Source organism: Arvicanthis niloticus, chromosome 25, assembly GCF_011762505.2.
Source record: "Arvicanthis niloticus isolate mArvNil1 chromosome 25, mArvNil1.pat.X, whole genome shotgun sequence".
NCBI classification, from domain to species: domain Eukaryota; kingdom Metazoa; phylum Chordata; class Mammalia; order Rodentia; family Muridae; genus Arvicanthis; species Arvicanthis niloticus.
The window spans coordinates 9,046,705-9,061,894 of NC_133433.1; the positions used below are offsets into that span (position 1 = coordinate 9,046,705).

Sequence of the window (15,190 nt, forward strand, 5' to 3'; positions counted from 1 at the left end):
TGGGTCTAAAAGTGGAAAATGAGGGCTGAACCATTGGTTTGAGAATAATTAAAAACTCAAAATGGATCTAGACCTCTCTAACTCCAGGGTGTAGAAGAACATAAACCTTTCTATTTTATGGAATTCCTTGATATGTTTTAAATCATGCAGTAGTTGAAATCACTCATGTTTACTAAATATTTCTCTCCGATTTCAAGTTTACCACTCTAGCGGTTTGACTTCACATTGGACCAAGGTTTCCAATTCAGAGGCGCAGTATCATTTATCAAAAGTATTCCTTTTCCATAAAAGTGAGTTTCTCAGCGTGCTTACAGGAAAGACACAGTGACCAGCAGCTACGCCAAGACTGGCAATTCATCAGTGTCAGGACATCAGGCTACCCATGCAATGCTATGGTTTCTTAAAAAAGTTGCTCCACACTTATCCTCAAAGGTACTTTAACAAGAATTCTCAGAAGGCCATAGCCCGCTATTCTGGGTTAGTGCCTCTGAATAAGTCAGCCAAGTCAGGGACAGGGGAGCGCGCTCCGGGTGGGGGGTGGGGGTGGCACCTGCAGGCTCAGACACTTCCAGCCCTAGGAGGACTGGGACCAGGATTTAGTGTCTGGGCCAGACTAGCGACAGAGGCCTGCGGGAGCAGCAGGCTGTGCGCGTACCTGGGTGCGGGAGCGCGGAGAGGGGGACTTCCGGGGAGCGCGCGTGTCGCCGCCGGCCGCGGCGGGGCGGGAGCGCGCAGCGGCAGGAGGGCGGAGCGGCTGCGAGGGGTGGCTGGAGGCCGGCTGCTGGCGGAGTAGAGCGAACCGGGAAGCACGCGCCACCAGCGGGGCTGGCTGGCTTTCTCTTTCTGCCCACACGACCCTGTCCTTCCCCACAGCCCCTGGAGTTCGGGAGCGCGCGGGCTAGCGCGCACACCGGCTCGCATCCACACACACGCCAGAGCGCGCGATCATCACTGCTGCAGCCCCGGCCGGGCAGACGGAGCTGCTGCAGTTTCCCCAGGGTCAACCGGGAAAGCAGACCGGTCTTGCCTCGGAGAGAGCCTGGTGCCCGCCGGCCCCCTGGGGTATCAAGCCCAACAGACTGCTCCCCTCCATCGGGTAAGCCAGTCTCTCTCCTTGTGACGGGTTCGGAATTAGTGTCAGCAGACCCAAGGGAGAGGGTGGGAGGCTGCGGATGAGCCAGACCCGGCGAGACCTGGAGTTGCATTTCAGAGGATGCAGCCTCTGCTGCTGACGTAGTCTAGCGGGAGCAATTACTACTCCGGTTACTTATTCTACCGACCTAGAGTTGCAACCCCCTCCCCCAACCTGGTATGCACTATGCTTTCTGGTTGCCAAGGAGACGTGTTTAAACATCAGCCTTGGGACTTATATTGGAAGAAATGATTTCTTAAATCCTTTTTATTTTGATTTTTAAAAGAATAGTATGTGCGTTGAGGACCTTGTGGCAACTTGGCAGTCGTTAATTTGTATTCAGACAGTGGTTTCATTCAACTTTTAAAAAGTGACAGTATACTATGCGTATGCGGTTTTTTTTTAAGGACCCATCAGATGAGTTTTTCAATGGATTGAGTCTACATTGTAATTTACTACCATTTTGGTGACCTTAAAAGAAATTCAATTTAGAAGCTGACCTTTCCTTCTGTTTCCAGTTCTATTTTGCATATCACTACTATTAAATTAACTGTAAGGGCAGGTGATTTTTATTGTGGCTCCCACACCAGCGAGCTCTTGGGTTGTAAATTGACCAGAACGGGAACAGCGCCTGTGAATTTCTAAGGTGACAGTACAGATGACACTCACGACATACAGCTTTTCTGACATTTCTGTGTCCGATACAGCCCATTTGTGGAATTCCATCTTCCAACCCAATTGCTTGCTTAGAAGTTGTAGCTTCATTTATGTGTTGATAAAGGTAGGCATGGAATGCTTGCCCTGGCTTACTGTCCTAGAACAAAGCTCCTGTTAAAATTTTGTTTTCTTCTGGAATACAGAAGAACCCTTTCCTAAGATGAGACCCATGAAAGATGCCAGACACCTGACCTCACAGGAGCCCCTCATACATGGACTGACTAGGGTTGGTTTTTCTTTAATTCTCTTTTCCTCTCAGATGTTTAGTGAGTGAACGTGAAGACTTCGGAAATGCAGTAATTATACTTTGTGCTAATCCCATTCCATCATTACAAACAGAATAGTACAGTAAAGATCCAGTGGCATTCAACACTTCATTTTGCTTTCTTTTCATATTGGTTTTTTTTTTTACTTGTTAAGTAGGGGAAACATATGACATTCTTTAATTTAGATCTTGAGCTTTGTCAAATATCAAGGTAATGGGAGGAAGAGAAAGCCAAATAATGACAGGTAATAGGCAAAGGGGTTTGTGAGACTCACAGAGTCTCACAATAATGGTGGAGAGCAATTGACATTACAGTCTAGAAAGCACTTCCCAGTAATGTCTTTCTGCAGCCTCACAGTCACTATAAAGCCAAATCAGGGCTCTTACTGTATAGCTGAAGGATTCAAGATTTAAACCTTGTAAGTCAGAGGCACTGGGTCAGGGAGACCTTTTATGGATCCAAGGTTTTTTTTTTTCATTAAATATTTTTTGGTGGTTGATAGTTAAAATTAAGGAGAGGTCAAGGCCAGGTGGGAATAATGTACAGATTTTCAAGGAAAGCAGAAGTCTCTGTATTTTTTATATGAAACTATAATTAATTTTTTTTTGAAAAAGAAAATCTGTGAAGACCACATTAAAAATGTATTTGAGCCGGGCGGTGGTGTCGCACGCCTTTAATCCCAGCACTTGGAGGCAGAGGCAGGCGGATTTCTGAGTTCGAGGCCAGCCTGGTCTACCGAGTGAGTTCCAGGACAGCCAGGTCTACACAGAGAAACCCTGTCTCGAAAAACCAAAAAAAAAAAAAATGTATTTGAGCCATCTGTGTCCTGCTGGTGCACAGTCCTTAAGCACTGAGGTCCTATCCAGTTCTGGGATGCAAATTACTACATCTGTCACGCCCTGCGTCCATTCTTTTTGCTTGTTTGTTCTTGTTTTGTTTTGTTGTTTTGAGACAGAGTCTCTCTACATAGCCTTGGATATCCTGGAACTCACTATGTAGGGCAGAGCTGGCCTCGAACTCATACAGTTGGCTCTGCCTCCTGACTGCTGACATCAAATGTGTGACCCACTGCATACCCAGCTGTTGGGAGCCGACTTTAGTAGAAAGCGGCTAGATCATCTTTGCAACCATCTGGAACCATATACCCTGATGAAAGACTTGGTTTTCAAAAGCCTATAACAGCTGAAGCACACTCTGATAAATATATTGTTTATCCCACATAGCTTGTTTTGCTGTTTAGTAACCCCAGCTGTATGGTGCACGTGGTAAAATGTTTTCACCTGTGTTCTCCTGCTTGTGCTTATAAATACCCAGGATTTCCTTGTAAAGTGTGAGTAGTGGAGTAGGGTGGTGTAGTAGAGTAGGAATTGTGTGTGTTGAAGCCAGTAAAGGAGACTTGACTACAGATCCTCTGGTTTGTTTTCCATTCTTCGAGTTTCTCCCTCTTCTTCCACCCCCCCCCCCCTCTTGCTAGACCCCAATCTGTGGACAGAGCAGGCCACAACACCCAGCTTTCTGCATCCATTCTTAAATCAACAGGTTCAGTTTGTGTCCACGGTTTCCTGAATCTCCTATAATACCTCAGAGAAGAAGAGGAGTATAGAGTGTACTCATGTTAGCCAGGCAGTGGCCATGCACACTGTGGATCCCAGAACTCAGGAGGCAGAGACAGTTCAAGGTCAGCCTGGTCTACAGAGTCAGTTTCAGGACAGCCAAGGCTACAGAGAGAAACTCGATCTCAAAAAAAGCCAAAACCTCTTATTGATGAAAATGTTGAATATGTTGAAACAAAGACATATATAGTTTGAAATGTCTTGAGTTCCTGGCCCTTTCTTTTCTTGATTCAGGACTAAGAGGTATATAAAAAAGTCAGCTGATTATGATTGGCCTTCTGTATGCACAGGTTCTAGGAACCAACTGCAGATAAAAAGTATTTGGAACAGTAATGGTGTCTGTACTTCACATGTGGGACTTCCTTCCCTTGTCACCCTTCCTAGTCAATGCCAGCATAGCAGTTGGTTACATGCATTGACACTGTGTTAGGTGTTAGAACTTTCTAGAGGTAGTTAAGATATGCAAAGGATATGTCTAGGCTGTATGCAAATGCTGTGGCCTAAGGGACAAGCATCCACACATCTTATATTTGTGGAAGGTCCAGGAACCAATCTCTGTAGTCTCATTGCAGAAGTAGAATAAAATCTTGCTTAAAGAGGGGGTGGGGGGCACTGTAGGTTTTTGAAGCATACTTTCTATTAAGATGTTAAGTCATTAAGATATCTCAGAATACTATAAGATGCTGAAGGGTATTCTAACAATGTCCTGAGTCCTCTGGAGATTTCATATCTTTCCCTAGGACTCAGAACACACATTATATTGCTTCCAGAGGCATTGTTTTGAGCCCCCTTTTGTGTTACACGCTACTTTGCATCCGTCTCCTGCTGGATATACACTGTACATAAAGTGCTGCCTTATTACCATGTTATAGATGAAGAATATGGAACTAGAACCATGAAAGGAAAACTTAAGCCATTAACTTTTCTTTGCTCTTTGTGTTCCCTTTGTCCTTAGTTGCCAAGCAGAGGTTACAGAATATACACAATATACAGAATTATAAAATTGATACAGTTATGTGTTAAAGCTATAGCGGAACTGTATTATTCCAGGCTGGGAATTTGTCTTAGCAATAGAACGTAGAGGATAGCACTAGTAGGAGCTGAAGCGCTGAGCTCATTGTAGATGAAAGGATGGTGAAAGCCAGGGGAAGAAACATGTGACCAAGATCTAGAAGAGGGAACTGGGATGGGAGGCAAGTTGCTGAAAGAGATTGGGGGAGGCATTGTAAACTTGGAGGGCAATCCATGTCTACTACCCACTTATTAAAAGCCCTGGAGGCAAGGGACCAACCAAGCATTGGGCTGTCTGTAGATCTGGCAATTTTTTTTTCTTGTCAATTATTATGATAAGTCTATATTTTTACATCACGTGATGGATATCTAATTTCCTTTATGATATTGTTGCCCGAGAATATATAGGGGCACAAACTGTACTGGATAGCTTTTGGTTGTTGTTGTTGTTTAAAGATGATACAAAAGTGGGTGAGTCGAGAAGGAATAATCTGGAAGGAGTTGGTGAAAGCGGGATGAATTTGATCAGCATACAATTCTTCATGAACTAAGTAAAAATGAGAAAAAAGTATATGTAAGTATTTTATGTGAATTCAATGGAGGTGAACAAATAAGCAGATTGTTTTTCATAAATAATAATAAATTTCATAAATGCAATGAGAGGTTCCAGTAAATTAAATAATGAAGTCTAATATGTTCTACTGGGAGGGTCACAGATTTTGGTACTGTGGTATATATAAGTGTGTGTATGTGTGCATTTGTACATGTTCATGTGTTCATGTGTGCAGATGTGGGAGTAAGTACATGTATATACATGTAGGTCAGAAGTCTTCCTCTGTCACTCCTCACCCACCATATTTTTTGAGAGAAGGTTCGCCAGTGACCTTGAAGCTCGCTAGGTCAGAAAAGCTAGCTATGTGCAAGCCCCAAGGATCCTCTTATTATTTGCACCTCCCCCGTGGGATTAGATGAATGCACTGCTTTTTAAAGCATGAGTGTTCAGGTTCTGGATTCAGATGCTCCTGGTTGTGCAAAGCAAGGACACACTTTCTGACTGGTCTTTCTCCCCAGCCTTCAGATCAAGAGTGCAATGTTCAGCGTATTTTGAAGAAAGGCAAATCTCATCTGTGGGACAAGTAAGGAGAATTGTGAGCTGCGTATCAGCTTCATGCCTGTTCTCCTGAAGGATCAGAATAGCTGTGTTCAAATCTAGAAGGGAAGCTTTAGTGACCTGCAAATGCCTGTTTGGATCGCAGCAGGGTTATCATTGTTATAATGGAGACCTGAAAGATGGGTGATAGTCTGTGGAAGTTACACATGGATTTACGCACTGCATCAGCGACTGGCTATGAGGGCTGCCAATGATGGCGAAGTAAAACAGCAAATGTCATCAAAGCTTGAGTCTTGCACAAGCGTCAGGGACTCAGTTCAGATTAGAGGGACTGATTTCCATTAAGGACAGTGTAAGCCCATGTGACCAGTTTCCCTTCACACATGCTAAGGAAAGGACAATATTATGAGCTATCTCACAAAGAGCCTCTTAGTAAACTAGGCTTTTTTGGTGACCATGGAGATAGTGTGAACTTTCTCACACCATGCTCTTGGTTCAACACTTCTTCCAGTTTGCAGTTTGTTTTCAGAATTTACCCCAGAACATTTTATGTTCCCTTATTGGGAATTAGCAGATGGAGTGAATTTCATTAATCTTTTTCCTGGTCTTGGCATTTCTATCTGGGTTCTTTTTTTAAATTTCCAGTCCTGCCTTGTGAAGTGGTTGCCCAAGATTTGCTGAGCAGGGGAAGCACTGTCCCTGTCCCTTATTCTTCATCTTCATCTTATCCTTAATTTGTCCCTGCCCTGTTTCATACGCACACTGTGTGCACTGATGCATTTAATTTCTTGATTTACATATATGGCACTATACATTTTGGTGAAGTTTTTTTTTTTTTTTTTCAAAAATGCAATATAAAGTAACAGTCTCACAAACTCAACTTGGAAGCACATCAGCTCCGCATATGGGGAAAGCATCAGGAAATGTACATCTGTCTAAAATAGCTTTTTCCTTCAGGAGGTTGTCATCCCCAGCCTGAGAAGACTGTTTTTTAAATGAAGAAAAGGAAAATCTTTGGCAGTTTTTATGGATTCTCAATGTTCCCCTACACATTTATTTGAGGCATAATAGATTCCACTTTCCATCTCAGATGAGCCAGCTCCAGTAAATGAGCAGGACCACCGCCCTCATCGCTACCCTGACAGAACAACTGATTTAGGATATTGATGGGATAAGCGGTTCCATCCTAGCTGACTGCTTCTGTGGGAACACATTTGATGCTAATGGCACAGACAATAAGAACAGTGGAGGAGGCATTCTGCAATTTTTTTTTATGACAAATTCTGATACCTCATTTAAAATCATCACTTGGAAGCTGTACTATTTATTATTTTAGTCTTAGTATTGAAAGTGCAAGGGAGACTGGCACAAGCAGATCATAGTCTTGAAGCCTGGATTGGATACTAAATCTGATACTTTTGAGCTCTGAGATTCACAACTAAGTGACATCCCTTCTGCGTCTCAGCTTTGCATTTATAATGGGATTTCTGTCACCCACATTATAGCTTATCCTAATCTTTTTTTTCTATAATGGAATATAGCAAAGTAGTAATGTACAGAGAATCGTGGTTTCTTTAATTAACATTTTGGTGATTAAGAAGTCTAATGGCCTGGTACCAAAATCCAGTGAAGCTCTTTCTGCTACATCCTGTCAAGGTCATCACGTGTGGTAGCACAGCTAGCATCTCTTCTTGTGTCCCTTTGTAAAAAAATAAGACTGGTAACACGATCATGGGGCCCCTTATGTCATAATCTCATTTTATCCTGATTATCTCCCAAAGGTCCTACCTCAAGGTGCTTTAAGGATAAAGTCCCTAACAGTTGAATCTAATAAAGATCGTTCTGAAAGCACTTCACAGGGCTATCCTCAAATTATGAAGTACGAAGTGCACCATGTAACACAATCCGCCACACAACAAAAACCCAGACCTTATCAGTCCCCTCCCTGTGCCAATACCTTGCTCTACCTTTCAACTTCCTAAGTTTCACACACCTTGTAAAAAATGTTTCATTATTAGGCCCGAGTGCCATCTTTGAGCGAGGAACAGAGTCCCCAGGGTGCTGCTTGGGTGAGCTCTCCCCCTTCTAGGGAAAGGAACATACCCTGGGGTTAATGGCATTGTTCTCTCTATGTAGTGATGTGGCTTGCTAATTCCTGCATCCCAGGAAAAGGAGGAAAATACTGCAATAGCTCTGGGTGGGTCCCCATCTGTAAACACCACAGCAGTACCTGGCAAGGGTAGATCTCTGGCCTTTCTGCGACTCAGGTTCTGGTTGTTTACATTTTTCTAGACAACTAGAGATTTCCTTTCATGCTGGAGTACGTAAAATTTATGAAAAGGTCATAAACTTGCCAGCTCAAAGAAAAGAAGTCCTCAAGTTTTCTGTCAAGTCTCAGGACTACTCTCTTCCCCTAGAGAACACTTTCTGCTTAGGTCTGACATTTTCTCTCCATCACTACTTTCTTTTTGTTCCCAGCCCTTCAGATAGGAATCCCTCATCTTTGAAGGGGGTGCAGTAATTTTTCGCATTTTACACATCCGTTGGGTCTTGTTGACTTGGGAATACAAATGAGGCTGGCGTGTGCCTTGACTCTTTCAAACGTTACTGCCCAGTTTATGGGTTTGGGGTCAAGGCAGACAACAGTTGGGATCTGCTAGAAATCCAGCACACTGGTGACCTTTGTAGTAGTGATTGCTAAGAACATTCGAAGGAAGTTGCCTTAGCAATACATTTTAGGAACCCACAGGCCAAGCCACGTTCTGTTTTCATCATCGAGTGGACTGTGAGATATGTCCCCGAGGAAAAGATGTGCCCTGTCTGTATCTACTGTGCCTGTGTTCATTTACTCCAGGGTTTTACAAATGTTAGAGTTTCATTGTTACATTTTGGGGAGTTTTAAGTAACAGTAGTTTATGTACCTAAAATAAGAAAGCTATAGGAAATGGTTAATGATAAGAATGATCATTTGGACTGGAGATATTGCTGAGTTGTTAGGATGCTTGTCTAGCATGCTTGATGCCCTGTGTTCAGTCCCCAGCACTACCCAAATAGGTAGTGATGGCTGCCTCTCACTCCAGCACTCCAGAGGCAGTGACATTAGAAGTTCAAGACCACCCTTCTCTATATAGTGAGTTTAGACCATCTAGGATATATAGACCCTGTTTCAAAGATAAAAATAAAGAGGCTTGAGAGATTAAAAGTACTCATTCTTGCAGAGGACCTGGGTTTGATTCACAGCACCTACAGAGCAGATCACACCAGTCTGCAACACTAGCATCAAAGGATCTAATACCCTCTTCTGGCCTCTGAGGGCACCGGACATGCAGCTGGTGCTTCCATGTAGACAAAACACTCATATGCATAAAATAAATAAAATTTAAAAAGGACATAAACAACCTTTGGCAAATAAACTTCTTTACAGTTTCTTTGCAAATACAGATTTTTTTTGTTTGTTCATTTTTGAGACCAGGGTCTCATTATGTAGCCCTGTCTGATCTGAAACTCACTAAGTAGACCAGGCTGACCCAGAACTCATAGAGATTTGCTTGCCTCTACATCCCTAGTGCTGGGGTTATGTAGGATATGCTAATTACAGCAAGGTGAGGATTGTGGTTAAGGTTGGAGCCCAAAGATAAAAGTGTGGGTCTTTTGTTTATGTCAAATACACAAACCACCAAATTTATAAAATGGTACTAGCAAGGAAACAGCCTACTGGAAATGCAGAAAGGATGCTTTTGTTTTCAGCTCCTCTCTAGGAGAGATATGATTGTTTTGGAAATTAAGGTTTAAAATTGAGGCAATGATCTGATTTGAGGAGATTAATTTTGCTGGAGTGTCTCTTTGACTTGCTTCTTCATTTGGTATTTTGTGAAAGACGCCTTGACAATGCTGCTCATAGGGCAGGCATAGCAATGCAGACCCTTTAGTTAACCTAGAATACTATCTAGTCTTTCCTAGTCTGATGTCCTTAACTTACATGCCTGATTGTTCCCCTTCCCCTTCCCCTTTCCCTTCTTCCCCTTCCTCTTCCCCTTCCCCTTCTTCCCCTTCTTCCCCTTCCCCTTCTTCCCCTTCTTCCCCTTCCCCTTCTTCCCCTTCTTTCCCTTCTTTCCCTTCTTCCCCTTCTTCCCCTTCTTCCCCTTCTTCTCCTTCTTCCCCTTCTTCCCCTTCTTCCCCTTCTTCCCCTTCTTCCCCTTCTTCCCCTTCTTCCCCTTCTTCCCCTTCTTCCCCTTCTTCCCCTTCTTCCCCTTCTTCCCCTTCTTCCTCTTCCCCTTCTTCCCCTTCTTCCCCTTCTTCCCCTTCTTCCCCTTCTTCCCCTTCTTCCCCTTCTTCCCCTTCTTCCCCTTCTTCCCCTTCTTCCCCTTCTTCCCCTTCTTCCCCTTCCCCTTCTTCCCTTTCCCTTTCCTTTTTCCTTTTTAAATTTTTTTTATTTTTACTTTATTTTGTAATTTCAAAGCCTAAGTAATTTTGGGCTTCTCATCTATGAAAACATTACTTACCTACAATCTGGTTTTATTTGGGCATGACTTATTGGTACTGGCTTTAAGTGACAGCCGTTTCTCGTTTCTTGAGGGTATTTACTGTCAGCTACAGATGGGTTTTCTTAATTGACGAAATGCCATCTGAGAAACTCACCACACAGTGTGAGCCTTTTTAAAATACAGCATTTAGCTTGGCTTTTTACTAAAATTCTAATGTGTGAGTCTTAGTATCATGTTATGACTTTATGATAAATTCCCTTTGTCTGACATCGTAATCCTCCTCAGACCGCCAGGTCCGTACTCTGTTTCACATTATTCTGTCAGTGCTGGCCAGTTTGCAGGTCATTTGTTGCTGGGCTGTCAAGGTTTCCAGAGAAAAGGACCACAGTTAATGAGGCATTTGCCTTAAGGCTTTCCCATCTATGGTTGCTTGGGTTCTTGGACAGAGTCCACAGCCCCTTGCTAGTCATAGTTTTTTTCTGGGGAGCAGAGGGAGACTCGGGTGGGCCTAGTTGGCTTAGTCTAGAGAGCCAGGTAAGCTCCATCCTGGACAAAGACTTGGAGCAAACCCTCCACTGCTTCCTTTTTGTTGGAATAATGAAGTCATACTGTTTTCCCATTATTCCTTATAGAAATCAACTTATGTATGCCCTTTATGTTAAAATAAATAATTTTGTTAATATAAAATATGAAGTAAGTACTCTGTTAACTTCTGACTAATCATTGCTTTATAGAATGATATATTTACCAGCTTTCTAGAGAGAAATCCAGTGTGAAGTTTAGGACCAAGCTGACCTTCAGAGTGAGTCAGGGATGCATTGAAACAAGGTCCCTGGATACGCTCTATATAATTTATATATACTCTATAGATGCTGTGTTAGAATCTATATTGGTATAGAATCATTTGTGTATTGAAAACACTTCAAGTGGTTCTACAAGGGGGTCTAACTTGGGAATCACTGTTGGGCATGGCAACTTGCACACAGTCAGCTTCTGTTTTTTATTGTTTGAGAATTTCATACACGCATATGATGTGTTTTGAAGAAGTCTACCCTGATTCCTTCCACCTCAGTCCCTCCCACCCCCTGACCGAGTTTCTTTCCCTACTTCATGTGCTTTTTGTTTGTTTGTTTGTTTGTTTCTGTTTTAAGCCACCGAGTCCACTTTGTACTGTTTGTGTATGCTTGGGTAGAGGACCATCTACCGGAGTATGGGTGGCTTCTTGGGACTGCATCCTTGCACCAATTTGATTCTCCCTCACCTGGTAGCTATCAATTGCTCTTGGCTAGCTTCAGGACTTCACCATCATCTCAGCCATCCATCCTGAGATTTGGGTGGCTTCAGCTGGTGCAGGGCTTGTGTACACTCTTTTCTTATTCCTACATCTCCTGGATTGACCCTGCTACCCAGATCTTTTTTTTTCTGGTCATTCAGACCACCACCACCACCACCACCACCACCACCAACACCACCACCATAGGCTGAACTAGTCATATAGATCTCTAGATACTCAGGCAGCCAGTATCAATCAGGTGCCCCATTGGGTCTGAAGTCATGTGTTGTTAACATCATCACTGTGAAACAGGTTATTATTTCTCTCCTCACATGTCTGAACAACTTAGCAGCCAGATTGCTGCAGAGAACATTCATGTAAATATCATTATGTTATCTGGATGGTGATTAGATTGGTTTTTGAGACACACGTTTCTGTGTGAGATAAAATCAAATGGCTTTTATTCTGTTTCTATTTTGGTTTTATTGCATGGATGGTGATTATGTAGTATTATATAAGCCAGCTGGAGAGTGTTATCTCTGCAGTGGATGCAGTGTTACAAGTCATTGACTAGCAGGTCGGTCGTGAAGTGCTGTGGGATAGCATAGTTACAGCAGCATTTTGGGAGCAGTTTCCAATTTTGAGATTGTAGTTTGCTTTTTTGTTTTGTTGAAGCCTCAAAATGTATGTTCTGAATAATCACATTTTGAGGCGATACAGAATTGTGAAACACACAGACACAGTTACGAAAAAGAAAAAAATAATCTTTGCTATTAGACTACCGATGAAAGGAAATGAATTTCAGACAGTCACAGAAATTATCCAGAGTATACTTGGTGAGATATTGGAGACTGGAACTTTCTAAAAGTCTTTTTTTTTTTTTTTTTTTTTTTTTTTTTTTTTTTTTTTTTGGTATGGTTGTGTGATGGCAAGTGGATGTTACATGTGTCTTTGTCCCTGGGGACTAAATCACTGTTCCAACTGTTGTCATGAGTGGTGACTTTCATTGTATTAAGTACAAACATGTAAACAAACACTAGTCTTACAGGAATGTTTTAATGCTTACTGGTTTTGTTTGTTTTTTTCATTGAAGGAAAACATTTTGACATGAGGAACACCATTTCTGACCTGGAATTATTTTTACTTAAGTCATATTTCTGTTCTGTAACGTGGCATGTATGGAGCTTAAGCTGGAGTTTTCCATCTGTGGCAAGGACAGCCGAAGGAGAAATAAGAGGCAATGAGCGAGAACAGAGGAGAAACTGTGAACCATCATTTACATCCTTGATTTCCAGGCTGCTTTCTCATTAAGGGATCAGCAGCAACCATTCTGCTCAAATCATCTTTTTGGCCATCTGGGCCAAATTATAGGACGCAATATCCATGGGCACAGCTGCCGAGCCTAATGGGTATTTCTAACTTGCACATTAATAATAACGACCACACAGGGCCCAGTAGCCAAATGTACTGAATAAATGAGCAAGAATGGAACACATGAAAACACTTAGAAGGGTGAGAAAGGATTCTACTTTATATCATGAAATGGCGGAGGTGTGGTTTAAACTAATACAGAAGAAGGCCATTTCAATCTTCCCATCTTCATCCTGTCTTTCTCCTGAGATGCAAATCACAAAGCAGATTAACCTTGCATCTGGTGCTTTTTACGGAGCTGTCCAGTGTTCCTGTGTGGATTCCCCTTTCCTGTGTGAGCCCTTTCTCAGCTTCGCCATGTCTTTAAGGAGCTTGCTGAGGGGTGAGAGGATGCCATTTGGTGTTGCTGCATGTTTATTTGGGGTTCCTGAGCCAGCACTGAGACCTTTCCAAACACATGAAGTCTAATGTCATTATAAATATAAGGCGTGATGAGAAAGGAAGGGGTGCAGCAGTCCCATGAGGAAAAAGAAGCCTAAGGTTCAGGGATTTAAGTGGGCATTTCTGCATTTTGTATAGCCATTGATTTCCCTAAGGTAGCACTTACTGAATGTGTCAGAAGGAAACTTATTCTATAGGGAAACTTATTCTTTTGTTGTGTTTTTGTTTTTGAAATAAGAAGGATCTTATTATTTAGCTGTAGGTGGCCTGGCACTTGCTATGTAGACCTGGTTGGCCTCACAGAGATCTGCCTCTCTCTGTCCCCCTGAGTGCTGGGATTAAAGGCATGCATCACCACGCTCAGCTCATGAAGGTGGTGTTCAGAAGAAACACACCAAAACTAATTGATATATAACTTAGCAAATTCCATGTACTTGCTTTAGGTTTCCTTTTATTCCTTTTATTCATCTAGCTCTTCCCCATTTTTAGGGGGTTATGCCCCACACCTAGAATAATCCTTAGGGTTTTTTTTTCCTCTCTTATGATTTTCATCCCGCATCCTATAATTTGAGCAGTTCTTGCCACTTCCCTCAGCGTGTACATGGAATCTGTCCATTTATCATGGCTCCCACCACCATGGCTTTCCCTTAGTGAACATCATTGCTTGTGAAATGGGGAGTCCCCACTTGTGAAATGGGGAGCCCCTCTGCCTCCCGTCAACCTTCTCAAAGTGATATCAGATAGCTGAGTTAAATTTTGTTATGTCATTGTTAAAAACTGTAACAGACTCTATCCCAAGAACTAGTATTGCCTACATTATTTGTCCCTTGTGCCTCTGTTCTCCCCATCATCTCCTCTAGAACCGGTGCAGCATAGTGCCGAGTTCTCTCAGCTTGCAGTACCAGCTGCTCAGCTGTCTACCTTGGGCTCAATGCCTCACCTTCAGGTCTTTGCTCAAATGTCACTTTCTATTTTAAGTTGCAATCTTCCCACCTCCTCATTCCTCTACCCTGCATTCTGCTTTCTGTTTACTTTTCCTCAAAACTTTTAACACTTCCTTACACCTTTCTGGGTAGCAGAACATCTCCATTGCAAATAGTTCAGTTCAACAGTTCTCAGCAAACATGGCGGGCTGCGAAGCTGTTACCAGGATCCAGTTTGTTATCTATAGCTTTTTATACAGCCAGTAGGCTTTACCTGTGTATGTACAACTTCCGTTCTTTCTAGCACTGTGCCTCACTGGAATGGTTGTGAAGCAGCTGGTAATGCACAGAGGTTGGTTGTTCCAACCACTGGTTATTACAGGAGAATGCCTTATTTCATAGAACCCTGGAATTCCTCTTTCCTTCTCTGTACCGTGACCATGTGGATGAAGTACAGTATTATATATAAATTTCATTGTTCAGTGTCTGGTACACCTGGTCAGTAAAGTTTTTCACCTAGTGTTCCAACTACCCCAAAATAAAGCAGGGTGGGTCCAGCGTGGTAACGATTCATCTTGGGAGAGGCTTCATTGTTCTGCCGTGATTATCCATCTATGGGTGTGCTTAAGGGTGATGAAAACAGAGGCAAGCTTTTGTGACCTTCCTCTGGAGTTTCCAATAGTCAGTAAGTAATGTTTAATGACATCCATGACTCAAGAGTCCAATAGAGCCTCTCATCTCATGGTTGGTAAAGCAGGAGTAAGAGGAGACCAGGACTTCATAGTCCTTCTCGTGGATACACTGCCTAACCCTAAGATGCCACCCCTACTAGGCTGTACTTCCAATTT

General features: G+C 42.7%; 1 protein-coding gene across 6 annotated transcripts in view; it reads left to right on the forward strand.

The window, feature by feature from the left end:
- The first annotated feature begins 709 nt into the window (after positions 1-709).
- The window catches only part of Klhl32 (kelch like family member 32), a 219,375-nt gene continuing 204,894 nt past the window's right edge, over positions 710-15,190 (forward strand). For 5 of the 6 annotated variants that reach the window (XR_013107284.1, XM_076924068.1, XM_076924069.1 and 2 more), the window contains exon 1: positions 734-1,096. The gene's annotated coding sequence lies outside the window, so the exon portion shown is untranslated. Of the gene's footprint in view, positions 1,097-15,190 lie in introns of all 6 variants that reach the window. The other variant, XM_076924066.1, reaches the window with a different exon arrangement.